Source organism: Macaca nemestrina, chromosome 10, assembly GCF_043159975.1.
Source record: "Macaca nemestrina isolate mMacNem1 chromosome 10, mMacNem.hap1, whole genome shotgun sequence".
Lineage (NCBI taxonomy): Eukaryota > Metazoa > Chordata > Mammalia > Primates > Cercopithecidae > Macaca > Macaca nemestrina.
This window is the reverse complement of record NC_092134.1, coordinates 130018834-130046490: the sequence shown is the minus strand read 5'-3', so window position 1 is coordinate 130046490 and position 27657 is coordinate 130018834. Positions and strand designations below refer to the sequence as shown.

At 43.3% G+C, this 27657-nt stretch overlaps 2 long non-coding RNA genes across 4 annotated transcripts in view; one reads left to right on the top strand and one right to left on the bottom strand.

Moving 5' to 3' along the window:
* Positions 1 to 4609: 4609 nt before the first annotated feature.
* On the top strand, positions 4610 to 15290 carry LOC105482244 (uncharacterized). 2 transcript variants are annotated; one of them, XR_011609341.1, is made up of 4 exons: positions 4610 to 4885; positions 7363 to 7470; positions 7653 to 7736; positions 15017 to 15290. It is a non-coding gene; the product is annotated as an uncharacterized lncRNA (long non-coding RNA). The 2 variants fall into 2 exon arrangements; XR_987495.3 differs by lacking the exon at positions 4610 to 4885 and adding an exon at positions 6449 to 6540.
* LOC105482265 (uncharacterized) overlaps positions 5118 to 27657 on the bottom strand; it is an 84891-nt gene continuing 62351 nt past the window's right edge. The window contains exons 4-5 of one of the 2 annotated variants that reach the window (XR_011609340.1): positions 9519 to 10108; positions 5118 to 6163 (exon numbers count right to left, since the gene is read on the bottom strand). This is a non-coding gene — a long non-coding RNA (uncharacterized lncRNA). Of the gene's footprint in view, positions 6164 to 8971; positions 10109 to 27657 lie in introns of those variants that run through there. The other variant, XR_011609339.1, reaches the window with a different exon arrangement.

Genomic DNA, 27657 nt, shown 5'->3' with positions numbered 1-27657 from the left:
GAGGCAGGATCATCACTTGAACCTGGGAGATGGAGGTTACAGTGAGCCAAGATCATGCCACTGCACTCCAGCCTGGGCGACAGAAGGAGATCTTGTCTCAAAAAAAAAAAAAAAAAAGCAACAACCAAGTGTTAGGAACTGAACTGTGTCCCTCAAAAGTTCGTATGTTGCGCCAGGCACTGTGGCTCACGCCTGTAATTCCAGCACTTTGGGAGGCCGAGGCAGGCGGATCACCTGAGGTCGGGAGTTCGAGACCATCCTGACCAACATGGAGAAACCCTGTCTCTACCAAAAATACAAAATTAGCCGGTCGTGGTGGCGCATGTCTGTAATCCCAGCTACTCGGCAGCCTGAGGTAGGAGAATCGCTTGAACCCGAGAGGCAGAGGTTGCAGTGAGCCGAGATCACGCCATTGACTCCAGCCTGGGCAACAAAAGCGAAACTCTGTCTCAAAAAAAAAAGAAATAGTACGTTAAGTCCTAAATCCCAGTGTCACTGTGTTTGAAGATAGGGACTTTATGGAGGGACTTAAGGTTAAATGAAGCCATGACAATGGGACCCTAATGTAATAGAACCAAGGCAGATCACTTGAGCCCTTGTAAGAAGAGGGAAAGATACCAGAGCTCGTTCACTCTCTCCCCACCAGCCACAGAGGAAAGGACCAAGTGAGGAAAGCATTAGAAGGTGATCATCTGCAAGCCACAGGAGAAACCAGCCCTGCTCACACCTTGACTCTGGACTTCCAGCCTCCAGAACTGTGAGAAAATGCATTTCTTTGTTTAAGCCACCCAGTGTGCTATTTTGTTATAACAGCCCAAACCAACTCAAACATATAGCATAGCAGTTCCTCAAAAAAGTGACAATGTTAGTGGAAGTTTCTTCCTTTATGGGTTGAAGCAGAACATGGGGAGAGAAGAGTTCCTTGTTATAGGTAGATTCTTAAAATAATTCAATGCTGTAATTATAACAGATAAGAATGTAGGCTAAAACTAAATTTAAACAGGAAGTTACTTATATACCTCTAGCTATGAGTTCAATATATTATCTTATTCTTGGAAGAGAAAGAAATGAAATAAAGCCTTGAACAGAGGAAAAGGTAAAGAAATAAACCTGCGTAGAAGAAAATGGAAAAATTAAATGAAGTTGGAAGTTGTTAAGTACCAGTACTCTAAATTCTTTACACGAATTCAGACGTGTAAATCCTCATTGAAGGCAGGAACATTTGTAAAGTATTTACTGGACACCTGATGTATTCAGGGGGCTGAACTAAGTGTGGAAGCTATTAATAAAATAAAAGGTAATATTATCGATCCTGCCTTTAGAAACTTCTATTTTAGAATGCGAATACTAATAATACCCGCTGAGAATTTAGAGACCATCCCTTATCTCCAGAGCACTAGCCGCCCCCACCCCCCGCCCCGGGTCCGCAAAGGTTAGGGAGCGCAACAGAAGACCAAAAGGGCTAACGGCAAGATGGAGCAGGAGAGAACCCACTTACCCGGCAGGCGTGAGAAGAGTCAAGGTGTTTCTAAGCACACAGCTGAAAATGGAGAACACGCTGGGGCTCCTGAGCAGGGGTTGGGGGCCAGAAACGAAGAGAGGCACTGACCAGCACTGTGTTCACAGTGGGGGATGAAATTTCAGAGAGATCATCTGGGCCCAAACCCACAGGTGAATCTGCTCCGTCAGGCCTCCTGCCGCTTGCGGACCTGCTGAGGTCTTTGACGCCACAGAAACCAAAATGAGCTGAGGCTTGGAGACTGGTTGGAAGCACCTGGGAATCTCATTTGATCTGTGGATTTTACTGATGGAAAAAAGAAGAAGATGGTCGAGCGCGGTGGCTCAAGCCTGTAATCCCAGCACTTTGGGAGGCCGAGACGGGCGGATCACGAAGTCAGGAGATCAAGACCATCCTGGCTAAAGCGGTGAAACCCCGTCTCTACTAAAAAAAAAAAAATACAAAAAAACTAGCCGGGCGTGATGGCGGGCGCCTGTAGTCCCAGCTACTCGGGAGGCTGAGGCTGGAGAATGGCGTAAACCCGGGAGGCGGAGCTTGCAGTGAGCCGAGATCCCGCCACTGCAGTCCAGCCTGGGCGACAGAGTGAGACTCCATCTCAAAAAAAAAAAAGGCCGGGCGCGGTGGCTCAAGCCTGTAATCCCAGCACTTTGGGAGGCCGAGATGGGCGGATCACGAGGTCAGGAGATCGAGACCATCCTGGCTAACACGGTGAAACCCCGTCTCTACTAAAAAATACAAAAAACTAGCCGGGCGCGGTGGCGGGCGCCTGTAGTCCCAGCTACTCGGGAGGCTGAGGCAGGAGAATGGCGTGAACCCGGGAGGCGGAGCTTGCAGTGAGCTGAGATCCGGCCACTGCACTCCAGCCCGGGCAACAGAGCGAGACTCCGTCTCAAAAAAAAAAAAAAAAAAAAAAGGAGAAGATGCTCAGAGTGGTGGTCGGTTGCTCTGCCCACATGGGCCACCCAAGAGCACCCACAACCCGCCCTTACACCATGTCCATAGAAAGGGAGTGGTTGTCAGCTTCGGAGGAGAAAGAGATCACTTCCTTCTGGGAGCAGGCATCGGGTAGGGAAAGGGATCAGGCAGGTTACAGGTTACACAGCAAGAAAGCTCAAACCACCTCTCTCAAACTCCCTCTGATTCTCCTTCATCCTCCTGTTCCAAAGCCTGGCGACTAGGATGCTCCTCTGTGTCCTATGCCATCTCACAGGCCTTGAGCTTGTTCCCTGGGGGGTAACCTCTGCAGAAGCAGGAGCGTGCCCTCTAGCCGGCTCTTCCAAATGTGAGGAATGAAAGCCTTACCAAAGCAAAGCTGAGGAAACGTGTTCTTCCTTCCTTTCTCCTCCCACCCTTCCTGTCTTCCTTTCTTCTTTCCTTCCATCTTTTTTTTTTTTTTTTTTGAGACAGGGTCTTGCTCTGTCATCAGGGCTGGAAAACAATGGCACCATCACGGCTCACTGCAACCATGACCTGCCAGGCTCAAAGAATACTCCAACCTCAGCCTCACGAGTGGCTGGGACTATCAACCACACCTAGCTAATTTTAAAATAAAATTTTGTACAGAAACAAGGTCTCACTTTGTTACCCAGGCTGGTGTTGAACTTCTGAGCTCAAGGGATCCTCCCACCTCAGCCTCCCAAGTAGCTGGGATTACAAGTGTGCACCACCATGCCTGACTAATCTTTGTATTTTTAGTAGAGATGGGGTTTTGCCATGTTGTCCAGGCTGGTCTTGCACTCCTGGTCCTAAGTGATCCTCCTGCCTCGGCCTCCCAAAGTGCTGGGATTACAGGCATGAGCCACCACGCCCAGCCTCCATCCCTTCTTTATCTATTCCTTCCATTCTTCTCTTTCCTTCTCTCCCACCCTTCCTCCTTTCCTCCCTTTCTTTTTCCTTTCTTCCATCTTTTATTCCTTCCTTCCTCGCTCTCTCCCTCTATTGTTTACCATTTATTGAGCCAGTCAGTCCTTTGCCAAATATCACAAAATGCATATAAAGATATGTTCTAGATCATAATTTAGCAGCGCTTATAGCCTTAGGAGGGGGGAAAAACAGATGATGAGTTAAAAATTAAACCAGACTGTGAGGGGCCACTAGCTTCACTGAGGCAAAGAACCTCGAAGCATGATTCCATTTCCACAGATGGGGCTGCAGGAGAATATTCTGAGCCCAGCACAGAGGCCCAGATACACCGTGTTCTTCTGGGTGTCCAAATCCAGGCCTGAGAGCCCCTGGTGGGAGGAGGCTACAGCTCAGTGGAGGTTTCCTCTGCCTTTAAAATCGTTCTGGGATGTGATTTTTGCCTTGAGTTACTAAGCTAAAAAAACAAACCAGAAATACCTATGTTGCTCAAAATAGCCCAGTCCTCCCTTACGCCAGGTTCTCGGAAGCTGCCTTGGGTGCCTTTGCCCCGCACAAACTCCCAGCACCGCCCACCTTGGTGACTGATGATGTGGGCAGAGGGGAGCAGAACGGGAAGCGGCAGCTTGGCTTCTCTGCCTGGCCTCTCTGTGCTCTTTTGTTCTGTTTTGTTTTGTTTTGAGACAGAGTCTCACTCTGTCGCCCAGGCTGGAGTACAGTGGTGCGATCTCAACTCACTGCAACCTCTGCCTCCCAGGTTCAAGTGATTCTCATGCCTCAGCCTCCCAAGTAGCTGGGATTACAGGCACCCACCACCACGCCCAGCTAATTTTTGTATTTTTAGTAGAGACGGGGTTTCACCATATTGGCCAGGCTGGTCTCGACCTCCTCACCTCAAGTGATCCGCCCACCTCAGTCTCCCAAAGTGCTGGGATTACAGGCATGATCCACCGCTCCAGGCCAGTGCCTTTTTGAATTAAGTTTTTTTCCAGATCCTGAAGTCTCCCATTCCTACCTCTACTCATTCATAGTTCCTATTTTTTTAGTACCAGGTACTTTTTATATATGTTTTAACTTGTCTTCAATTATTTTCCTATTTACAGATGAAAAAAAACTGAAGACCAGAGAGGCTGTATAACTTGCCTAAGGTCATAAAACTACTTAATGATGAAAATTTAAAACCAAGTCTGTCTGACTCTATAGCCGTGGTTCTCACTGTCTGGTCCCTAGACCAGCCATATCAGCACCTCCTGGGAACTCATCAGAGACCTAATGAGTCAGACATCTGGGGGGCCCGGTGGAGCCATCTGTGTCCTGGCAAGCCTGAAGGCGATTCTACTGGACACTTCCGACCAATAACTACAGTTCCAGCACGTTCACTTCATCTCCACGCCATGCTGCATCTCCAACTTCCTGTTCTCCAAATGCAAAACTCACCATGGGGGAAGCATCCAGAAACAGAGTTGGTTTTCACTTCTCCCTGCAGATGCTCCCAGGGAGTTAAAGGTGACTCTTCACTCCAGACTCTAAATTTGACCCCCTTTCAGGCGGCCACCCCAGGTTCATTATCACACCAATCAGCCAACTGTTTTGAGTAGAAATTCCTTTCCCACCCTGTAAGGAATTCCAGGACACTGTCTATGAAGAGGGAAATCATGGCTTGGCTATTTGTTCAGGACACCCCTACCCTCTTCCAGACCAACAGCTCATTGAGACACCACTTGAGATACCACTTGACTACTGCCACCAGTCGACATTTATTGATCGAGTACTGTGTCAGGTCCTCTGCTAGGCCCTTTCAGACACACTATCTCAATTAATCCTTACAACAACCCAAGAGGTAGACACGATTATCAGCTCATTTCAAAAAGGAGAAAACTGAGGCACAGAATAAACAATTTGCCTAACTTCATCAGCTAATTAATTGCTGAGATGAGACTTAAATTCAGTTTGTCTCAAGAACCCCATGGTCTTATCCACTACGCCTTATTGCCTGGTACGGGCCTTTGTCGAACAAGTCTTCTCTCGTGGTACACTCCAGGCCAACTCTCTGTGTTCCAGCTTGAGAGTCCTCTTTGCAGCCATGTGAATCCAGTGTCTTCCTCTCCCTAATCCTCTAGGGCACCTCTGCCCAGCTTTCTTCCACCTCCACCACCCCCACCCACTCCCCTTCCCCCCCACCACACACCTGGCCATTTCTCTCTGGAGCTGTTTCCTACTAGCTGGGCTGTCACCTCCCAGACACTTTTCCTTCCTTCAGACCAGCTTTGTCTCCTCTATGTGCTGTTCAGCATGGAATAAATTCTATCTTTTTCCAATTCCCAATTTCTAAGGCAGGTTTTTTTTTTTTTTAATTTTACCATCTCTGCTTTGACCAGACACTTGGTACAACTTCAAACATTGTCGCCTGTGGTTTGGCTGCCTAACAAGGAACTCTTGGCCCGCTTCGAAGCCAGCCTTCCTGAAGCCTGCCCTCACATTTAGCGCCCTTAATATAGACTCTGTCTACCACAGATCAGCGTGTACTGAGAAGATAGATGGGAATCAGGGAGGAGGCTATTTCATTGCCTGGTGGTGGAACCAATACTCAGTCTGGTGATATAAACTGAAAAATGCAAAAATGGGGAAGGCAAGGTGAGGAGTGAAGGCAGCTTCTCAGACTTGCTCGTGAGTTCGTAGTAAGGCATCTCCAACAAGAGTCTTGCAGAGGCCTCCTGGAGGGTCCCTTCCGTCCACAGTGATTGGGGCATAGGCTGGCTCAACCATAAAGGAAAACAGGAAACTCTGCCAACAAACAAAAGGAAAAAGGAAGCTCTCAGATTCCTGTTCCAAGCAGCTTTCTGGGAAGGACTTTATCTTGGGGGAAAGTTTTACTGAAGGAAATTTGACCTGAAGTTGCAAGTTTCCTTTGTTAAGAAAAGCAAATAACATGAAAGGGGAGAAAAGCAACAAGATGAAAGATTGGTCATCACAGATGCAGATCTAATCTCTGCCGTAATATAAACTGGAAGAACCTAGAACCCTGGGGAGGTGAGAGTGGCAGGCAGGGTGGGGTGACATGAGCAGAAACAACAGACAAGATGAGGCTGACCTCCCACAGGGGCAGCGAGGGCCCTGGCTGAGCACAGAAGAACAGGACAACATAAGGCTTCCAAGAGCAGGTTAGAGTCCTTCAGTATTAGGATGCAGTGTTTATAATCTCATGGGCCATGGCAAGTTCTATGCTCTATGCATCTGGGAAATGAGATAATCAAAGCACATAAATAATACCAGCCAACCTTTTAAAACACAGTCAACATTTTTAAACACATATTAAAATCTTCTTGAGCCCTTCTCACATATTAACTAATTTAAACCTCACGACAACCCTGTGAAATACATAACCAATATTATCACTTCCCTTTATAGGGGCACAGAAAGGTTAAGCACCTTGTTCAAGGCCATACAGTTTGTAAGGCTCAAAAGCAGGATTTGAACGCAGGCCATCTGGTACCAATGTCCCTCCTCTTAACCACCACATCTGACTGCAAAGCAGTCTCTAAAATTAATCAAGTGTGATATGGTTGGATGTTTTGTCCCCTCCAAATCTCATGTTGAAATGTGACCTCCCATGGTGGAGGTGGGGCCTGGTGGTAAGGACAGACCTCCCATGAATGGCTTGGTGCCCTCCTCATGGTGATAAGTTCTTGTTCTGAGGTAACAGGCGATCTGGTTGTTTCAAAGAGTGTGGCACCTCCCCACTCTCTCTAGCTCCTTCTCTCACCACGCGATGCACTGGTTCTCCCTTCACCTTCCACCGTAATCGAAAGCTTCCTGAGGCCTCACCAGAAGCAGATCCCGGCACTCTGCTTCCTGTACGACCTGCGGAACTATGAGCCAAAATAAAACCTCTTTTCTTTATAAATCCCCCATCTCAGGTATTCATTTATAGCAATGCCAAAACAGACTAACACAAGTGTATCTCCTTCTCTCTGTTCTTTAAGAATGTTGGCAACTCTTGGGATGGTAATAGAAGATAGCAGAAGGAAAACTGGGTTGGAATCCTAACTCTATGACAGAAGAAGGGGAGCTGGGACCTTGAACCTCATAAGGTGATTATAAGTAATGAGATAATACACGTCTCTGGCACATAGTAGATGCTCAGTAAATCATTACACTAGCTCATATTCACTGATGTTTATCAAGGGCTAAGTATGTGCTAGGCCCTAGATATAAATCTCCTGAATTGAATTCAACCAGACTAGATCGATTTTACACTCCTTCTTCATTTCAGGGCATGAGGAATGCTGAGGGTCAGCCTCTCGGAGAAGTTCTCAAAACTTCAACTCAATTTGTGTAGTAGTTGTGCACAATTCAGGTGAGGTGCTTATATTTCCTCTTAGTCATATTTTAATAAATGAAATATATTCTATAGGTTACAATCATAAAACAACTTTCTCTCTTTCTTCTGTTATCCCTTCAAACCCTCTCTTTAAGAGGTTCTTTCTCTGCCCTTAGTTGAGATTTCAGACAGGGCTGGTGGCTTTCTGAGTCATTCCTGGACACATGGGTCATTTTCAGTCACAAGCACAACCTCCTTTTAGTATTTTAAGTAGCCAGGCTATGGTAATAATACAAACCCTGAGCTTTTATTTAAATTGGAGAGTCTCGCCTCTTACAGTAGGGCGAGACTGCAGATGGTGATTGTTTGCCAGTAGCCAGGCATGGCTGCGTGGCCAACGTCCTCCCCTTCTCCCCCACTGACCCTCCTCCCACACTCCCCAGCTGCCGCTTCTGAGCCATTCAGGATCAGACTCAGGGTAGTGGGGATTAGAGGAAAAGAGCAGCAGTCTTACACGATGGGGACGCTCAGGACCTGGTGCTGGTGCCTGCTGAGCCTGGCAGATATGCAAAGCTGACCCTTTTGTGAAAGGCACTGCAGGTTGTCATGGGAACCTCCAACTCAGTTAACCTAACACAAACGTGACCGTATGTCCACTTTGCAGGGACAGTTCCAATGGAAGCCTGTTGCCTCAGCTATCTGGTAGTGGGCAGCTATTTGAGAAAGGATTCTTTCTCAAAAGTATCTCCAGTTAGGTGATAAGTTATGGAGCATCCTACTTAAAACAGATGAGGCTTCTCTGGAGGCACAAAGTTCAGCTTCCCCCAGAGATCTACTCCCCCTGGTCACCGCATCTGTCCAGGGGGGTCTCTGGACACAGTCCCTTCAGGAAGGCCCCGGGCTGTCTGCCTCCCGCATGGCTCTATCTATATCCGTGGATAATGGATGCCTTTCCTCGCCATTGTCTAGGAAACTGCAGCTTGCACCTACTGCAACTCAGTCTCCCTCCCTCTCTTTTTTCAGTTCTTCCTGCTCAGGCCTGTCTCACTGTCACTTCTTAGTCTTCATATTCCTCTCACTCCCAGTAGTATACGGAAGCCCCCTAAAGCCCCTCTCACTTGGCTTACAGTGAGGGGACGTGTCCCTCACTCCTCTACTCTATGAGCCCTCTAACATCTGCCTCCAAAGGAATCTGCACTCTTGGCTCTTTTTTTTTTTTTTTGGAGACAGTGTCTCTTGCTCTATTGCCCAGGCTGGAGTGCAGTGGCGCGATCATAGCTCACTGCAGCCTCAACCTCCTGGACTCAAGCAATCCTCCCACCTAAGCCTCCCAAGTAGCTAGGACTAATGTTTTATTTGTGGAGACAAGGGTCCCACTGTGTTACCATGGCTGGTCTTGAACTCCTAGGTGCAGGTGATCCTCCCACCTTCGCCTCCCAAACTACTGGAATTACAGGCATGAGTCGCCATGCCCAGCCTCAACTCTCTAAAGGTTGGAGGTGATGACTATAAGTCTTAGCAGGCCTGGTTTTACCATTTCTTGGCATGTCATGAATAGCAGTTCAACTTCATATTCTTTATAATGTGGTATCACTTAATACCTATTGTAATATTTTCTGAGTTTAAGGATTCTGCCCATCTCCGAAACAACAGGAAGAGTTGAATTTAACATCAAATTATGTATGATTTAATAAAGAAGAAGGGGAAAAAGTCTTCCTGGTCTACTAAATCCTGAAAAGAAGATGATTCTTGTCTCCGTGCGTGACCCAAAGCCACAACAGATTCCAGAAATGCAATGTTCACCGTGCAGGAAAGTACCTGAGAAAGTGCAGCCTTAGCCGGGATTTCCCTCACCGTAAAGAGGGGATAGATGCTGCCAGGGCTGCCTCGGTCCATTTTCTTGAATTTCTTCTTCAAGATGCCAATGGATGTGGCATCTGAAAGTCTGATTCAGGTTTATGGCACTCATACCCTGGAAAAAAAAGGTCTGTGAAGTTTTAGTTCAGCTTCGAACATGTGAACAGAAAGTCTACCCTAGTATTGCCCCTTCTATATGGGAAAACCTGGCTGCATAGCTAACTAAGGTGTGCACAGAAACATCAGCCTCGCTGGTTACAGGTCTCAGTCTTTCATCCAATCCAAAAGGTAGAGAAGGAAGATTCTCTTCTCTGTGTCTTCAGGGGGATCACGGTGATATCCTTCAAAGCTGAAGGGCAGAAATCCAAGAATATGGCCACGCGGAATCACTGTGTTCACCTCTGTTTTTCCTGTGGGTACCCGGAGAAGACTGCTGGGCATTCCCAGGCCACAGGTTGGCTCAGTAGCTTAACCAGGAACAATCTGTGAGTCCTGACTTTTAGCTCCGTGTCCTGCTCGCTACACAACTCAAGCTCTGTGGAGTAGCGTGTCTGCAGAAACAAAGAAAAGCTTTTTAGAGTAATCGCACCTTTTCCCACAAGCTGTGTTTTCATAGGAGCTTTTTGCTTTTTTTTCCCAGCAGCAAGGTAAAGCAAGCAATTGAACTGACTTGTTCTCAGATCAATGCGTCCATTGTGTGCTTCAGGGAGCAAAAGGGTGTTTTGTTGTTGTTGCTTTTTTCTCTCTTTCAGTGTTGGTTTGGAGCAGAAATTAAACTTGGCCATGGGCTAAGAGGGAAAAGAACTGGATAGACAACTCTTTCTTTCTTTGGTTGGGATTTAGATTTCTGTAAAAATCCATAGGTTTATAAGTGAAATTGTTACTAAATACGTACCTACTGATACACAGGTCCTCTTTCAAACGCCCCTTCACCCTGCTCCTTTCCTCCTCACAGTAGCACCAGTACACTCCAGAACGCTAGGACAACCTTTACTAAGGGGCTAAACTATTTGTGCCTGACATTGCTTGATTATCTTGCCAGGAAAACAGATGCAAGGTCCTGAGGTACTATCTCAAACACTGGCAAAGAAAGGGAGATTGAAAAGTTCATGCTTACCATGAACAAAGTTTCAGATCAAAATTCTACAATGTCCTAATCTGCTTACAAATTGGGGAAAGGAGTGGCACTATTTTTTCCCTGTTTCTCCTCTGCTCACAGGTGATTTCCACAGAGTCTATTCTCAGTTCTGGGCTAGTTTAACTATAACTGGAGCCAAAACAGTTCAATAGGAAAGAACTGGTTTTTTTTTTTTTCTCCAGCAAATGATGCTGGAACAACTGGATAGCCACATGCAAAAGAATGCAGTTGGGCCCCTGTGTCAGTCAGCTTGGGCTGCCATCACAAAATACCAAAGACTCTGGGGCTTGAAGCATATATGTTTATTGTCTAACAGTTCTGGAGGCTGGAAGTCCAAAATCAGGGGGCCAGCATTGTAGGGTTCCTGGCTTGCAGATGGCCACCTTCTCACTACATGCACACATGGCAGGGAGGGAGGGAGACAGGCAGAGAGAGAGAGAGAGAAAGCTCTTCCCCTTCATACAATGCCACAGTCCTATCTGAATAGGGCTCCACCCTTGGGACCTCATCTAGCCTTAATTACCTCCTAAAGACCCTTTCTCCTGATACAGTCACACTGGGAGTTGTTAGGACTTCAACATGTGAATTTGGGGGAGATACAATTAAGTCCATAGTAGTTCCAGCTTCACACTATACACAAAAAACTAACTCAAAATATATCAGAGACCTACCTGTGAGAGCAAACACTGTAACGCTTTTAGAAGAAAATATGGGAGTAAATCTTCACGACCTTGGGATAGACAAGGCCTTCTTAGAAATGACACCAAAAGTACAAATGAGAAAAGGAAAAAAAAAATTAGATAAATCAGACTTCTAATTAAAAACTACTGTGCTTTAATGGACACCATCAAGAAAGTGAAAAGACACCTCCCACAATGAGAAAGAATATTTGCACATCATATACCTGGTAAGGGACTTGTATCTGGAATATATAAAGAACTCTCACAACTCAGTAATAGAGAGACAAATAATTAAAACATAGGCAACGAATCTGAATAGACCTTTCTCCAAAAAACATATAAAAATGGCCAGTAAACACGTGAAAAGGTGTTCATCATTATTAACTATCAGAAAAATGTAACTCAAAACCACAATGAGATCATTTCACACCCACTAGACGACTATAATCAGAAAGAAAGATAATCACAAATGTTGGTAAAAATGTGCAAAAATTCAAATCTTCAATATGCCGCTGGCAGAATATGAAATAGTACAGCCACTTTGGAAAACAGTCTGGCAACTTCTTAAAAGGTTAAACCTAAAGTTATCATATGAACTAGCAGTTCCATTCCTGGGTATATACTCAGGAGAAATGAAAACATATGTCCACACAAAAACTTCTATACAATGTTTATAGCAGCATTATTCATAAGAGTCAAAGACTAAAAGCAATCCAAATGTCTGTCAACTGATGAATAGACAAAAATGGTAAATCTATACAGTAGACTATGATTTGGCCATAAAAGGGAATGAAATACTGATACATGTTACAACAAAGATGAACCTAGAAAACACTATGCTAAGTCAAAGACGCCAGTCACAAAAGTTACATATTGTATGACTCAATTTCTATGAATCAGAGTAGGCAAATCTATAGAGACAAGAAAGTAGATTAGCGAGTTGGCTCGTGTAGGGTGGGGTGGGAAGAAACGGGGAGTCACTGCTAATGGGCACAGGATGTCTTTGGGGGCTGATGAAAATGTCCTAAAAATGATTGTCATGATGGCTACATGGCTCTGGGAAAATGCTAAAAACAATTGCATTGTACATTTTAAGTGGGTGGATTGTATGGTACGTGAATTATATCTCATCAATGTTGATAGATGTGTGTATGCATATATACACAACTGAAAAAATGACATTCCCCGAGATCTGAAACAGAAGCAAAATTAAGAGAAAACGTTGGGAGTTAGACCCAATTTTGGGCTTTCATTCACTTGGGAGAAAACATCGAAGTGTCTGAAAGCTAGAAATATTGAATTAGGGGAAAATATACTCAGGAAAACCAAGCTGGAGTGTAGATTGTGTTAAACTGAACGAAATAATAAGGCACTGTCTTGTTTAAAGGGGACAGAGCACTAGCATATGACTTTTACCATGTTTAGAATGCTTCCTGATAGGAAGGAAATGGAACCCACACAGACCAGCCACGTCTGCTTCCCTGGAAGTGACCCCATCTGTGACATGTGACCCCATCTGTGACATGTGACCCCATCTGTGACATGTGAATAACACAACTCTTTCCCCAATTATAAAAATAACGTATTTAAGATAGTATAAAAATGCAGAGAATGGCGGGGGCGGGAATCATTTTATCTTGCCATGCAAAGACAAGTACTAATATTTGACAGAGGTCCCTCCTCAGCACATTGTTCCATATACTCAAGCCCATGCAATACTTACAATTTTGTACCTACATTTTACACTTTAAATCAACATTTTTCATTATCATTTCAAACTCTCATAAATATTAATTTCAGTCGGAAGAATAAACCATAGTTTAAGTATTTTCCTAAGCCAGGGCTTTTATCTTTTCAATCTTTCACTTTTTTTTAAACGTTGCAAAGCAAATTTTGAACATAGAAGCCAGGCATGGTGGCATATGCCTGTAATCCCTGCACTTTGGGAGGCCGAGGCAGGCAGATTGCTTGAGCTCACAAGTTTGAGACCAGCCTGGGCAACAGGACGAGACCCTGTCTCTACTAAAAATAGAAAAAAATAGTCAGGCGTGGTGGTGCACACCTGTGGTCCCAGCTACTTGGGAGGCTAAGGTGAGAGGATCCCTTCAGCCTGGGAGGCGGAGGTTACAGTGAGCCGAGATCATCACATTGCACTCCAGCCTATGTGACAGAGCAAGATCCTGTCTCAAAAAAAAAAAAAAAAACTTTTGAGCACAGATTTTTTTCATCAGATTCAATTATTTCTTTAACATATCAATAATTTTATAGTAAAAGGTATGAAACTGTTTAATGGTCTTCATAGTGCTAATCAAAAATGTTTTATTAAATTGGTGCAAAAGTTGTTATGGTTTTTGCCAGTATGGCAATTACTTTTGCACCAACCTAATACCAACTTATACTTTAACAGCAGTGTGTGATACACCCATTCACTATCAAACATGAGGACTCCTGTTCCCCTTCTAGAAAGAATTCTGAGGAAGGAATTCTCACTGCAGCATTATTTAAGCATAAAAATTGAAGGAAAAATAAATAGCCATCAATAATGGAAAAGTAAAATAGATCCTGATGAGTTATTTTTCAGTGATTAAAGATAAGCGGTTTCAAAGAATATGAAAAAAAAAAAAAAGATTTTCAGCCTAAGCGATGTAGTGAGACCTCATCTCTACTAAAAATAAAAATTAAAAATTGTCCAGGTGTGATGGCGCACACCTGTGGTCCCAGCTACTTGGGAGGCTACTGGGAGTATCCCTTGAGCTTGGGAGGTCGAGGCTGCAGTGAGTTATGATCATGCCACAGCACTCCAGCCTGGGTGACACAAGCTGAAAAGAAAATTCACAAATTCTCAAAGGAAATGACTTGTATGCCAAACACCAAATTCCTTGTGAGCTCGGGTAATATAAAAACACACCAGCAGCGATTAAGTCAGGGTTGTGGGATCATGAGTGATTTTGTTAACTTATTTGCACTTTTCTCTATATTCCAATCTGCCTATACCGACAACTTATTACTTTCATAGTTTTTAAAAATCTCTGATGTTAAAAATTAGCCCATAAGTAAATTTGCTTTCAGAGACTATCCTGCATAGAAAAGGTGGAAGGCAGAAATCCACAGGTGCAACTGAAAGGCGGTCAGGGGCTGGGCACGGTGACTCACGCCTGTAATCCCAGCACTTTGGGAGGCCAAGGTGGACAGATCCACCTTGGACAGATCCACCTGGGGTCAGGAGTTCAAGACCAGCCTGGCCAACACGGCGAAACCCTGTCTCTACTAACAATACAAAAATTGGCCAGGCATGATGGTACGTGCCTGTAATCCCAGCTACTTGGGAGGTTGAGGCAGAAGAATCACTTGAACCCAGGAAGCAGAGATTGCAGTAAGTCAGTGAGTGACAGAGCAAGGCCCCGTCAGAAAGAGAGAGAGGTGACAGAGAGAGAGAGGAAAGAAAGAAAGAAAGAAAGAAAGAAAGAAAGAAAGAAAGAAAGAAAGAAAGAAAGAAAGAAAGAAAGAAAGAAAGAAAGAAAGAAAGAAAGGCAGTGGGGGATGGGGAATCTTGCAGCTCTGGCCTCTAGCTCCATCCATGCTGCCTTCTGGGTGTGCTTTGTGTCAAGGCCTTGACTGGATCTCATTCCTCATTGTTACAGGGAAATGGCAAGCTACCTCTATGCACTAATGATCCTGAGCCCATGTTCCTCAAGAGTGCCATCCCAGGGCTGGGCTGCAGCCGTCTAAGGTGCATTAACAGTTGATGCACATGAGGCAAGCATCCAAGAAAGGATTCTACATTTCCTGCCAAGCACAGGAGAAGGTGAACCTGGATCATGTTTGCACTTAGGAAGCTAAACATAATTTCAGCTTCAAGGAAACCCCCAGATTGCAAAATTCTGGAAAGAAAACAAAATACATCTAATATTTCTGCCACCATCTCTGTGAGTTTTCTGCCACCATTCTCCACCATGACCTCTGACCTGTCTAGCAGCCTCCTGGATTTCACATGAGCAAAGCTAAAATGGGAGGAAAGAGGGCATATGGAAAAAAAAAAAATTAGATTGACAGAAAACCCAGAGTCAATAGGACAGTCTAGACTCCCCAGCTTGTAAACTATTCATAATGACTCACTCAATAGTCAGGCATTGACAACAAACTGAATGACCACGGACCTAGAGCTACAATATTGGCAATGTTATCTTTAATTTGAAGAGCTCCAATTATGCTGGGAGGCATTTATAATCAGGTAAAGAAATCTTGCCCTGAATCAAAAATTAGTGTCAGTTGGTTCCCAAGGATGGGAATATGGTTGACCATATTCTTTTATTTCCCAGGTTATTGTCATAACATCTCTGTATAATTTTATAAACCCATATGTACAAGTGGCCAGAAATCCCTTTCTAGCCAGGGACGCACAAGTTTCTGTTTAGCAGATTTATCCCAATGTATCTATCCTCAGTAATGCTGTATAAGAAACCATCTAAAAACCCAGTGGCTTAAAACAACAAGGATTTCATCAGGTGTGGTGGCTCATGCCTGTAATCCCAGCACTTTGGGAGGCCAAGGCGGGCAGATCACCTGAGGTCTGTAGTTCAAGACCAGCCTGACCAACATGGAGAAACTCCATCTCTACTAAAAATACAAAATTAGCTGGGCATATGGTGGCGCATGCCTGTAGTACCAGCTGCTCGAGAGCTGAGGCAGGAGAATCACTTGAACCCGGGAGGCAGAGGTTGCAGTGAGCTGAGATCGTGCCATCGCACTCCAGCCTGGGCAACAAGAGCGAAACTCCGTCTCAAAAAAAAAAAAAAAAAAAAAAAAAAAAAAAAAAAAAAACCCACAAGAATTCAGTCTCACATCTACAGGTCTGCAAGACTGACTGTGGTTCAGTGGCTCTAGGCTGAGCAAGGCTACAGTTCAGCTGTGCTTAACTCCAACCTGTCCTTAGCTCCAGCCTATAGGTTGAGCTGTAGGCAAGTGTGTTCATTCTGGGCCTAAGCTGAGTGGATAACAGCTGCCTGGGGAAAGTTCTTCCCGTCATGGATCACTGAGATACAAAAAGATCAAGCTTTAATGCACAGGCTGTTTTCAAGCCTCTGCCATCACATCTACCAATATTCTTTTTGACCAAACCCAAAGTTAAGGGGCAAGAAGGACACTCCTCCCACCATGAGGTCACAGCAAGGGTGTTGAGGAATAATTCTCTTTGAGTGCTGTGACCAACTGAGAATAGCAATTCCATTATCCACTGTGATGGTTAAATCTCCACTGGTTAAATCTTGACCAGTTCCTCTGCTGACTACTTCTGATTTTCTCCTTTGGCTTTCCAGACCACATGCACGACTCCTGCAGGTGAGCCAGAATGCCAAGAAGTCAGCATTATAAGCCTCAATGGAGAAAGAACAAGTTTTCTTTTTGGAAAGTTCCTCCCAACCTGCCATGTGTCAAGATATCACCATTAATTGGAAAGGGACATGATTATGGAAAATCACTGAGTAGAAAGAACTCAGAGGCAAAAAGGGAGTTAGGGGAGGAAAGAGATGTAGCTGTTTGAACTATACATGAAGTTTAAATTAATTTCAGCCAAAACATACCTAGCAAAAGATGTTCTCCTGACTCTAATGTTCACTATTTTATTACAGAGGCAATAAATGCTTAATGGTTATGGGGATGAATCAATCTAGTGAGTAGAAAACACAACCATATAAAACTCCATCACTCCTGATTAGCTGCCTTTCAAATCCTTTATACATGGGCTATTTTGGGCCTTGGAAATCAGGGTACTGCTACCTAAACAGTGTCATGAAAATCTTAAGGTCTGAGTCTAGGCCATTTGAACACCAGAAATTCTTGTTCTCATCTCTCAACTACAAAGGCCTACGTGAGTTCTCTCTTACAGATTTTTTCAAATTTATAGTATATGCAATTTATTGATTTATTTATTTTGCAAAAATGGGGTCATCTATCACATACCACTTTTCACATTAGAACAATTTTCCTTATCAACAAAGATATGTCTATATCATCATTTTAAATTCTGCCTTATATTTCATTTATAAATTACCATAAATTACTTAACCAACACCCCATTGATGGAAGTTTAGGTTATTTCCAGTTTTTCAGAATTACTTTCTGCATGCATAATAACTCACGTCACTTCATATACAAACTGAGGCATTTATTTTCATTTTCAGATCTAAGAAATCTAAGCAGTGCCTTATTGACAATAAATAGAACCACCCTTGTGGTGTTAAAATGTGGGCAGCAAGAAAGGAAATAGTGTGGTTGGGTGGAGATTAGTCATTTTTGAAAGAGCACGTATGTACATTTTGCATGTTGGTGACAATTCACTCAAAATTTTAAAGAACCCAGCTTAAGTTTTGAATCAGCCTTAAGCACTCCGAACTTCAGATGCTCATCTCAGCCTCTTAAGTCTGCCAACCAAGCTGGAGACAAAACAAGATCTGGCTCCCTGGTGGCCGCCTGGGAATCCTGCCCTTGGCGTCATTTCTGGAAGGGCAAAGGAACCCTATGGACTCCTGTATCACTAAGCTAGAAATGCCACCCAGCTCCTCAGCCCATCTCTATCACCATGGCAGGGGGGAGGGGCCTAGGCATTATCAGAATGGGTCAGGACTAGCTCAGAGCCAATGTCAAGCTGGCTGACTGTAAACTAAGCCAGGCTTTCAAGGGAAGGCTTTTGAAGGAAATAAGCCAACAAAACAGCATCAGAAACTGAGGAACCATTCCTTCTCCAACTCTACTCCCCAAGAGATACCAAGGTCACACAGGATACAGCAGTTGTTGAAATTATTACTGCTATGGAACAGAGCTTTTTTTGGCACCAGAAGAAGTTATTCTCTTCTGTCAACCCTCTTTTCCTTTCCCTTGGATTTTCAATCCTTCCCATAGAAAATCAAGATTGTCCAGCAAAGAACATGCTTACCCAAAAGACCACAGTGCCATTCAAAAAGAATAAAGTCCAACTCTACCATATATATAACCTTCTATCAATCCTCTGACCTTCTGACTTCATAATATATCTTTCCAAGATAATAGATGCATGGCATGTTAAAGCCTAGGAGGACCATGGAGATTGTGTCAATATCTTCATCCTTCAGTGAGTAGATGGGGACCTCAGAGAGGATGAGCAACCTGCCCATGACCCCACAGAATTGGTGGCAGAGCCCAAGACTGTTGGCCCCCAACCACACTGTCCAGACTTCAAAAGCTGATCCTCTTGCCAATGGCCCACACTAGTAACAGCCTTTTTGCCTGAATGTCTCTCAGAGATGTCATGAAGACTAATTACTGTCTAGCTATATGGTTCTTTTTGTCCTCTGGATAAACTTGCTGTATGTTATTGCACCTGGCAGGCCCCCATAGAAACTAAAGCTGGAACGAAATGAAGGAGCTCAATTAGATTAAAACCATTGACAGAACACTCATCCCCCATCCTTTGGTCTCTAGACAACCTAGCAGGTAAATGTGAGGCATTAGACAGAGTTAAGCCTTCTACATCAGTTAAGCTAAAAGAACAGTTTATTTCATACCCCTAAACTTCACAGGAATAGAACACAAGCTACAAGGCAGTAAGAACAAAGGAACAGACTAGATACATTTATTTTTCAGAAATTTTAAGCCATGGAAGAACAAAAAAAATTTTCTTCAAAGAAAATTTAGGGGCAGGGGATTGAAATACATGCAAAGCTTATTTTTAGTGCCCTTTACAGATATAAAGTCATGCTGTTCGTTTAGGAACAAAAAAATGCATTATGTATAACTTGTTTCACTCATAAAATTACCATGTTTTGTATATTGATATATTTAGACATTGGGAGATCTGAAAAAAGCGTTTTTATGATTTCTTTCCTGGTTATTTTCTTGGGCGAAAGGGAGGTTTTTTTAAAAAAAAAAAAGTCCTCAGTGGAAAAACTTTTCAGAATTTTGAGAAAATTTACAGATTTTAGAGGATTTTTACTTTTCCCAAAATGACTAAGTCATCAAGTTCTCAAGTCACTGAACTCTAATGCATTCAACCAATGTCCTCTACCTGTCAAGAGATGAGCACGAACACGAACCTGCAAGCTGATAACTAAACCGGGTTTAGTCATGGTGACCTATTGTGGAACTTTCAAAAGTCCACTGTAGAAGTTCCACAGATTTGAAATTCACTTTGCCCTCCAAGGCAGATCTTTTCTGTTCTTCCCACTGTAGCACTACTTAAAGCCCATTTCTAGAAATGAACTGGGAGAGGTCATAAGTCATTTAGTTTAGACCCTACATGAGCACAAATCCTGTCTATATGAGGTCTACAAATGGTCAACTATCCCTTGCTTCTCCGCAGTCAATGGTCTAAGGCCTAATTGACATGCTTTACCATATACATTTATGAATGTGTGATGATCTGATCCATTTCTGTCTTCCTCACTAGACTGCAGATGCTATCAGGGCAAGAACCAAATCTTCTCTGCTGACTACTTTGTCCTGAATGCCTACCAGCAATGGGAACAGAGCAGTAAATCTACGCTCGTACCTTCTGAGATAGCTCTTAATGATAGAATTTCTCTCTGTGTATTGAACTTCTATTACTTTCCCTATAACTTCTATGTACTGGGTGGATTCTGCCCTTCTGGTCCATCTAGATCTTTCACAAGACAGCCCTTCAGATATGTGAAACATTATGTCATCCTCCACTCTTCTCTCCTCTAGGCGAAATATCCTCAGTTTCTTCAGCTTCTCCTCTAGGCTAAATATCCTCAGCTGTCCCACATGTGGTGTGATTTTTCAGTTCCTTCATTACCTTGGATGCCCTTCTCAGAAGACATCACTGCTCTGGTTCTATAAACCCACATGGCTAACATGGAAGGGGAACAGTTTCTGGAATGTAAGGTTATTGACATATTAAGTGCTTTCCCCCAAAAAATGGTTCCAAAGTCTGGGACTAAACCGGAACCCTGTAACACTCTTTGCCAAAAACTGATTGATGACCAAGTCACCTTCTACAGTTACATAAGGCATTTAGAAAGATACAAGTAACAGAGGAGTGACTCGTGACCAAGACTGCTAGTTGTCCGCTAAGATACATTCTCTCCTTTCTCTATGGCAATAGAACCCCTAATTTTTAGCTGGACATGTAGCTGGCTGCAGTAAAGGCAATGTTTCCCAACCTGTCTTGTAGCTAAGTGTGGCCATGTGGAAAAGTTTTTGTTAATGGAATGAGTTAGGAGGGTACTAGGCAGACTTTGAGAACCTTCCCTAAGAGACAGCACACCTGCACCCTTGGCACAGCTGCTCTATATTTCTTCCATTCTTTTCCCTTGAATGCCATCATCTGAGACCATGAGCCCAAAGTCACACACACATCAAGGAGTGTCCTAGACCAATACTTTTTTTTTTTTGGTCTGAAAAAGAAATAAACTGCTATCATGTTCAAACCATTACCCTGGGTTTTTGTTGTTGTTTTTGTCACAGCCAAAACTAATCCTGATAGTCTATTGCTCTGTCTTCAACCTTATTCAAGTAGTTTTGTAACTGAAGCAGCACATAGTGTAATTAAACACGAACCTGCAAGCTGATGACTTTCCCAGTGTCAGCTACCCTGCCAAGGATGAGGGTGGCAAGCTTAGGGTCTGGCATCAGAGAGCGTGTCTGAGGCTCTAACTGAAAAGAGCTTCCAAGAGCTGACTCTCTTCCCAGTAAAAAAAAAAAAAAAAGAAAGAAAAAAAAAGAAAAAAAGAAAAAAAGGGAGGTGATGCCACCATACAAGAGGAAGGCATAGGTATTATTTTGCAAAAGAGGATAGACTATTTTTCTTCTTCTCCCTTCATTACATTTTTGAGATCTAATGGCTAATTTCAAAATTGCTTAATGAGTGAAAAGCACAGCCCTCAGATAGAGTAGGCCAACCCATGGACCCTAGGAAACCTGCAGAGACACTCACATGGAGTTGAGTGGCAGGAACACCAAATGGCAGAGCACGCCTGGGGTGGGGGAAAGACAAGTCTAGAAGACTCCACCTTCACAGGTCGGGGTGATAGGCTCCCCAAAGCCTGGAATTCCAGCTCCCATGTGACATTTCCTGATTTAATATCAGTCATTTGCCGGTTCTTGCTGAAATCAAACTTCTGTTACAAAAAAACTTAGAAAAGGTCAAAGTACTAAGAAGAGGCAGGTTGTGGTAGCTCCGTATTTTCAAATATTCCCAGGCATTACGTTTCTGCTTAGAATGTAGAAAGTCACAGGAGACCATGGTTCTCCCCTAATATTGAGAACAAGCTAAATAAGCTACGAATCATGTTCTAAAACTCATCACAAAGGACTGAGGACACAAAGAAATGAAAACAAAGTAAATTCCAGAAAGTAATAAACACTTTCTAGGAGAGGAGAGACCCATGGCTGCTTTTATCCCCGACAGAGTGAAGAGGAGAAATCAGCCAGAGACAGAGATAAGGAGAAACCAGCTAAACTTTTAATAAAAGTTAATTATTACAAGCATGAAACTGGGCACGGTGGCTCACGCTTGTAATTCCATCATCTTGGGAGGCCAAGGCGGGCTGATCACTTGAGCTCAGGAGTTCAAGACCAGCCTGGGCAACATGATGAAACTCCATCTCTACTATAAATACAAAAATTAGCCAGGCGTGGTGGCAGGCACCTGTAGTCTCAGCTACTCAGGAGGCTCAGGTGGGAAGACAGCTTGAGTCCGGGAGGTTGAGGCTACGGTGAGCTAAGATTGCACCACTGCACTCCAGCCTGGGTCACAGAGTCAGACCTTCTCTCAAAGAAAAAGCAAGTTTATTAGAAACTTTTTCCTAGAATGCTTTTATCTTAGACCGTGGCCAACTATTAATAGAACACCAAGCAGCTCCAGCCTCAGAGCAAGTCAGCACCTACCCACCTCTTCTCCACAGGCCTTCACTAGTGCATGGGACTACTAGACAAAAGGCTGGAGGCAAAGCAAGAGACCTAAGAGAGTGCCGCACACACCTTGAAACCTCTTGAAAAAATGCATTTTCCATACATATCACTTAACCAAATAACTGAGCACCATATTTCATCATATTCAAGACACTATCAATTATAAGACGTACCATTATTTTAGGACCCGTACATGTAACGAATGTATTATGGATAGTAATGTGCAACACGTGAATGACTCACACTGTCCTCTCCTTACCTAGAAATCTGAGATTTGCTTATTTCTCCTGCCTTAGGTCGCAGTGTTTCAAATGCAACCATGCAGTGTCATAATGTAATCTTTCTGAAGACATTTCTGATCCCAGTTAAATTCAACATTTGTACTTCTAACGATGAGCATAACCCAAGTGAAGTGCAGATATTGCGCCAAGCTTTGAAGAAGCTCACACACAAGCAAACAATGACTATGTCTGACTGCTGCCTGGCCCACAATGTTTGTGAGACACCACTGCTGGTAAAAGACTTCCCAATTTCAGAGGTTAATATGGGCCAAAAATGGGCACTTTCGAATCACCACAATAAGAACAATAAATTTTCCTCCTGATCAGTACTATCTGTGACTCCTCTGTTACTTGTGTATTTCCAAACGTCTTTTCCTTTTCCTTTCTCTTCCTTTCTTCTCATCAGTATGTCTATTCAGAGTTCTCTTCTTCAGTGGTGATACTAGATTTTTTTAATTGACAGATAAAGTTGTATATATTGATCATCTACATGATAGTCTGATGTACATGTATTTCAAGCTGAGCATGGTGGCTTACACCTATAATCCCAGCACTTTGAGAGGCTGAGACAGGAATTTGCTTGAGGCCAGGAGTTTGAGATCAGCCTTGGCGACATAATGAGAACTCATCTCTACAACAGTACAAAAAAATTTTAAAAATTAGCTGAGTGTGGCGGCACGTGCCTGTAGTCCCAGCTACTTGGGAGGCTGAGATGGGAGGATTGCTTGAGTCTAGGAGATCAAGGCTGCAGTGAGCCGTGATGACACCACTGCATACTCCAGCCTGGGCAACAGAGTGAGACCCCCTCCCTAAAAAAACAAAAAAAATGCATCTCCTCATATTCTTCACAGAGTCATGACTTTTGTGATGAGAACACCTAACATCTACTCTCTTGGCATCAGAGGTGATATTTTAAAATAAGGAATGAAGTGTGTGTAGAAGAAAGTCAGGAGGGATATCCCCCAAATACAAATATTATCTGTGGGTGGTTAGCTATGAGTGGTAGGATAATGGGTGATTTTTATTTTCTTCTCTTGGTTTATTATATTTTATAATTTTCTATAAAAACTATTATTACTTGGGTAAGTTCTAAAGGTTTAAAAGAAATAAGCCTAATACAAAATGTTTTTAAATATCATTTGAAAAAAGACAAAGGTAAACAAAATCAAAATACGAATGATAGCTGGGATAAATATCTACAATATGAAATGACCAACATCCAACTCAATACAACAGAACGGGCAACTCACTCAAGAAGGAAGACACATGGCCAATAAGTGTATGAAAAGATACTCATCCAAATTAAAGCAACAAAGAGAGGCCATTTCTTTTCACTCCTCAGGTTGGCAAAAAAAAAAAAACATTGTTTAAATTAAAAACCTATAGCATTCTGTGCTAGCAAGCATGAGAAGAAGCGAGTGCTCTCACACACTGCTAATGGAATGGGTATTGCTACATTCTTTTTTGGAAATCTGGATGGCAACAGCTACTAAAAATTGAAAAACAAACAGCCTTTAACCCAGCAACCCCACCTCTAGGACTCGGTGCTATGGAAATGAAAGTACCATATATTTTCAAGTGAATTTTTAATTTTAGAATAGTTTTAAATTTACAGACAACTTATAAAAATAGTACAGGGAATTTGCATACATCCCACACCCAGTTTTTCCTACAAACATGTTACATTAGTGTGGTACACTTGTCACAGCTAATGAACCAATATTGACATATTATTAACTAAAGTCCGTATTTTGTACAGATGTCCTTAGTTTTCACCTACATCCTTTTAATATTTCAGGATCCCATCCAAGGTACCACATAATATTTGATCATCCTGCCTTCTAAGGCAGCGGTCCCCAACATTTCTGGCACCAGGAACCAGTTTCGTGGAAGACAATTTTTCCACAGACATGAGGGGCAGGCAGAGGAATGGATGGTTTCCAGATGAAATCATTCCATCTCAGATCATCAGGCGTTAGTCAGATTCTCATAAGGAGCTCACAACCTGGATCCCTCGCATCCGTAACCGTAGTTCACGTTAGAGCTTGCCTCCTATGAGAATCCAGTGCTGTCACCAATCTGACAGGAGGCAGAGCTCGGGCGGTAACACGCTGGCCCACCTCACACCTCCTGCTGTACGGCTGGGTTCCTAATAGGCCACAGACCAGTACCAGTCCACCACTTGCGGGTTGGGGACCCCTGACCTTTTTTTCTTTTTCTTTTCCTGTTTTTTTTTTTTTTTTTTTTGAAACAGGGTCTCACTGTGTGGCCCAGGCTGGAGTGCCGTGGTGCATTCACAGCTCACTACAGCCTCAGCTTCCTAGGTCAAGCAATCCACTCACCGGGGCCACCCAGAGTGCTGGGATGACAGGTGTGGGTCACCATGCCCAGCCAGGGACCCCTGTTCTAAGGCTCTTCTACACTGTGACAGTTTCTCAGACTTTCCTTGCTTGGTTTTTTCTATCTAATTGACAGATAATAATTGTACCTCTTCATGGGGTTCGTAGTGATGTCTTGACATATATAATGTATAGTGATCAGATCAGGGTAATTAGCAAATCCATCATCTCAAATATTTATTACTTCTCTGGGCTAGGAACATTAATATCCTCCTCCTATTTGAAACTATATATTATTGTTAACTACAGTCATCTTACAGTCACGTAGAACACTAGAACTTAATCCCTCTACCTAGCTGTAATTTTGTAACAAATCTCTCCATATCCTCCCCTTCCCCTTAGCCTTCCCAGCCTCTAGCATTCTCTGTTCTCTTTTTTACTTCTACAAGATCAATTTATTTTAGCTTCCACGTAAGACTGAGAAATGCAGTTTTTAACTCTGTTCCTGGTATATTTCACTTAACATCATGTCCTCCAGTTCTACCCATGTGGAATCCACCATGAATGACAGGATTTCATTCTTTTCAACGGCTGAATAGTATTCCATTATGTATATATACCACATTTTCTTTATCCATTCATCTAGGTTGATTCCATATATTGGCTATTGTGAATAGTGCTGCAATAAATACGGGACTGCAGATGTCTCTTCAATATAATGATTTCCCTTCCTTTGGGTAAATGCCCAGCAGTGGGATTGCTGGATCGTATGGCAGTTCTATTTTTAGTTCTTTGAGGAACCTCCATGCTGTTTTCCATAGTAGCCATGCCAGCTTACATTCCTACCAACAGTGAATAGGAGTTCCCTTTTCTCTGCATCCTCACCAGCGTTTGTTATTTGTTTGTCTTTTTGATAATAGCCGTCCTAAGTGGGATGTGATGATACCTTATTGTGGTTTTGATTTGTATTTCCCTGATGATTAGCGATGTTGAACATTTTTTCATATGTTTGTTGGCATTTGTATGTCTTATTTTGAGAAATGTCTGTTCAGGTCATTTACCCATTTTTCAATGGAACTGTTTGCTTTTCTGCTGTTGAGAAGTTTGAGCTCCTCGTATATTCTGGATACTGGTCCCCCATTGGATGAGTACTTTGCAAACATTTTGTCCTATTCTGTAGGCTGTCTTTTCACTCTGTTGATTGTTTCTGTTGCTGTGCAGAGGCTTAGTAGTTTGATATAATCCTATTTATTTTTTGTTTGTTTGTTTTATTGCCTGGAAAACCCTAGTTTTGAATGATATACTTACAAGAATATTTACTGCAGCATTATATCTAGAGGCAAAAACTGGAAACTTCTTAAAATCCATTAAATGAAGATTAAATAAATTTGGGAACACCAGGCCAGGTGCAGTGGCTCACGCTGGTAATCCCAGCACTTTGGGAGGCCGAGGCGGGCAGATCACGAGGTCAGGAGATCAAGACCATCCTGGTTAACACGGCGAAACCCCATCTCTACTAAAACTACAAAAAATTAGCCTGGTGTGGTGGCGGACGCCTGTAGTCCCAGCTACTCTGGAGGCTGAGGCAGGAGAATGGCGTGAACCCGGGAGGCGGAGCTTGCAGTGAGCCGAGATTGCGCCACTGCACTCCAGCCTGGGCGACAGAGGGAGACTCGGTCTCAAAAAAAAAAAAAAAAAAAAAAGAATTGATGAAATGATGAGAAAGATGCTTAATTTTTTTTACTTCTTTCTTCATATTATTTTACTAGTGATAAAGAACATCTGTGAATTCTCTAATTTTGGAAACGTAATTTAATAGAAGTTTTTTTTAAACTGAAGAATATATGCTGTGCATCCTATCTTTCTGGAGTGGCGCAGATTCAAGATTTGGTATTCTCCAGGTGACAGAATGAATTGATTTTCTGCTTAGATTAGTTAAGCCAATAAGTTTCCTCGGGTAGTCTGATTCTTTGCCTGATCTTTTGATATATTAACTTTTTTTTTTTTTTTTTTTTTTTTTGGGAGACAGAGTCTCACCTTGTCACCCAGGCTGGAAAACGGTGGTGTAATCTTGGCTCACTGCAACTTCTGCCTCCTAGGTTCGAGCAATTCTCCTGCCTCAGCCGCCCCAGTAGCTGAGATTACAGGCACGTGCCACCACACCTGGCTGTATGTTTAGTAGAAATGGGGTTTTAGCATTTTGGCCAGGCTGGTCTCGAACTCCTGACCTCAGGTGATCTGCCCACCTCAGCCTCCCAAAGTGCTGGGATTACAGACGTGAGCCGCCATGCCTGACTATGATATATGAATATTTTTACATTTTTATTTCTTGAAAAATGTTCTAGTGTAGTCATTCTATCATGGGGCTAACTGGACATATCTCTGACCAAACTATGCCATGCCATCATATGCAGCCCAATAATTCCAGGAAGGATGTTGTGTGGTTAAGTGAGAAGGAGCTGTCAATCCTTGGCAAGAAGGAAGGTAATGTTCCCAAAAGTGAATATAAGATGAAGATTTGAAAGCTGTTCCAATGAGATCTCTTTGGTTCCTTCCATTCTAGCCCAGTCTCCTTGCTTCCATCAGCCACCACTGCAGTTCAGTCCAGCCGAACAGCTGTACAATTGAGAGGGATTTAAAGTGTCCCCCAAGTCTGCCTCCTGCACTGCCCCCAGAGTTCTGCTGAAGATGTGTCCATGCCAGCACGGGGGTCCCTTAGTGAGAAAGGCCCTCACAGCCACCATAACCATCCAGTGG